Genomic DNA, 2,500 nt, shown 5'->3' with positions numbered 1-2,500 from the left:
AACCTATGTTGTACCTTAACCTAACCTATGTTGTACCTTAACCTAACCTATGTTGTACCTTAACCTAACCTATGTTGTGCCTTAACCTAACCTATGTTGTGCCTTAACCTAACCTATGTTGTGCCTTAACCTAACCTATGTTGTGCCTTAACCTAACCTATGTTGTGCCTTAACCTAACCTATGTTGTGCCTTAACCTAACCTATGTTGTGCCTTAACCTAACCTATGTTGTGCCTTAACCTAACCTATGTTGTGCCTTAACCTAACCTATGTTGTGCCTTAACCTAACCCATGTTGTGCCTTAACCTAACCCATGTTGTGCCTTAACCTAACCCATGTTGTGCCTTAACCTAACCCATGTTGTGCCTTAACCTAACCCATGTTGTGCCTTAACCTAACCCATGTTGTGCCTTAACCTAACCCATGTTGTGCCTTAACCTAACCCATGTTGTGCCTTAACCTAACCCATGTTGTGCCTTAACCTAACCCATGTTGTGCCTTAACCTAACCCATGTTGTGCCTTAACCTAACCCATGTTGTGCCTTAACCTAACCCATGTTGTGCCTTAACCTAACCCATGTTGTGCCTTAACCTAACCCATGTTGTGCCTTAACCTAACCCATGTTGTGCCTTAACCTAACCCATGTTGTGCCTTAACCTAACCCATGTTGTGCCTTAACCTAACCTATGTTGTGCCTTAACCTAACCTATGTTGTGCCTTAACCTAACCTATGTTGTGCCTTAACCTAACCCATGTTGTGCCTTAACCTAACCCATGTTGTGCCTTAACCTAACCCATGTTGTGCCTTAACCTAACCCATGTTGTGCCTTAACCTAACCCATGTTGTGCCTTAACCTAACCCATGTTGTGCCTTAACCTAACCCATGTTGTGCCTTAACCTAACCCATGTTGTGCCTTAACCTAACCCATGTTGTGCCTTAACCTAACCCATGTTGTGCCTTAACCTAACCCATGTTGTGCCTTAACCTAACCCATGTCGTGCCTTAACCTAACCCATGTCGTGCCTTAACCTAACCCACGTCGTGCCTTAACCTAACCCACGTTGTCGCCTAACGTAACCCACGTTGTCGCCTAAACCTGCTCTGTAATTGTTATACGACTCGTTCAATTAGTGTAGTGTTGCCCACCCGCAACCCTCGCAATATAGTTCGCTACTCGCACTCCCCGCTCCCCTGTGTATCGCTTCATGTTAAACACCTTGCAAGTCTTGCTCACTTTCCACATGCTCCTGCTGTACACTGTAATGTGGATGGCAGCAGGACGTACATGCCGCCCCTCCCCACGTCCCCACCTTGCCCCCTGCCTTCGCAAGCTGGTTGGTGAGAACTTTGCATGTTCAATGCCCTCCGCATGCGACGTACTCAGGCTACGTTGTGGTGCGGCCTGTGTCAACTGTCCGCTAATGTCGTACGCGTAAACCACAATCTGTACTGCACATTCGTCCTTATGTACTGAATGATACATCGTGGCACATGTGTGACCGTACAACGACTGCGCCCAAAAACGGCGGACCATACAGTGCAAATATTGTGCACGCAGCTACGTGTCGTCTCCCTATGAGAGCTGGATTGCAGTGTGGTACGCCATAGAGACGTGTGGGAGGAACGGACGCCGTGGATGGCGATCAGCATGAGCTGTCTGTTGATGTATTCGGACCTAGTCGTCTCTCCTCACACACCGTGATGGCATGGTGCACCGCGTTCCATATCTGCGACATGCTACAGAGGCCGGTTGACAGTCGTTCGAGCAATGGACATCGCATACGTACGGGGGCCACCTTCCACGTATTGTCTAGGCGTGCACATTTTGTTGCGTGTATGTGGGCAGACGTAGTGTGGCGTGACACCTGACACAGGCATGCAATAATCGTGGAAGTTGCAAATGGCGATGGACGCCTGCGTTTTCTGGTGAAGTTACGCAAATGAACAAATGGTAACCTGTTGTGGTGCGGTTGTTCTCGCTAGGGGTGAATCGGTGATGGCGACGATAGGTTGAGGTACTAACCGGTTGTTCCAGCGATACCCACCATGCCGACGAAACTGAACGGCATCTGGGTGTGAAGCGATACGCGGCGGTGGCTGGGTGGGACCGTCCCCGGCCGGTGAGGGGGCGCCTCCCGGCGTGCTGGCCGCGCGGTGCGTGGGCGCACGCGCTACAGCCGGCTGGTGGGGGCGGCCAGTGGCAGGCGCGCCGGCCGACGGACGCGGCAGGCGTCGCAGCTGCGCGCCGGCGCACCCTGCGCGCGGCGCCGTGCGGCCAAAGTAGGTCCTCGCGGGCCCGGTGCGAAGCGCGGTGGACATCTTCAGTGTGCTGGTCCGATTGAGGACTGTGTGCGTTGAGGATGCGCTGCCGCCCGGCGCTCGGCGCCGCGACGCCGTCTGCTGCTCGGTCGCCCCAGCGGTTCTCGCTGGTGGTTTGTATCGCAGCTGTGCGGATGTGTTGGCGCGTGCGCTGTGCTGGGAGAGTTCGCTTCGGCAC

Source organism: Schistocerca piceifrons, unplaced genomic scaffold (assembly GCF_021461385.2).
Source record: "Schistocerca piceifrons isolate TAMUIC-IGC-003096 unplaced genomic scaffold, iqSchPice1.1 HiC_scaffold_1093, whole genome shotgun sequence".
Lineage (NCBI taxonomy): Eukaryota > Metazoa > Arthropoda > Insecta > Orthoptera > Acrididae > Schistocerca > Schistocerca piceifrons.
Note: the sequence above shows the minus strand (reverse complement) of the source record.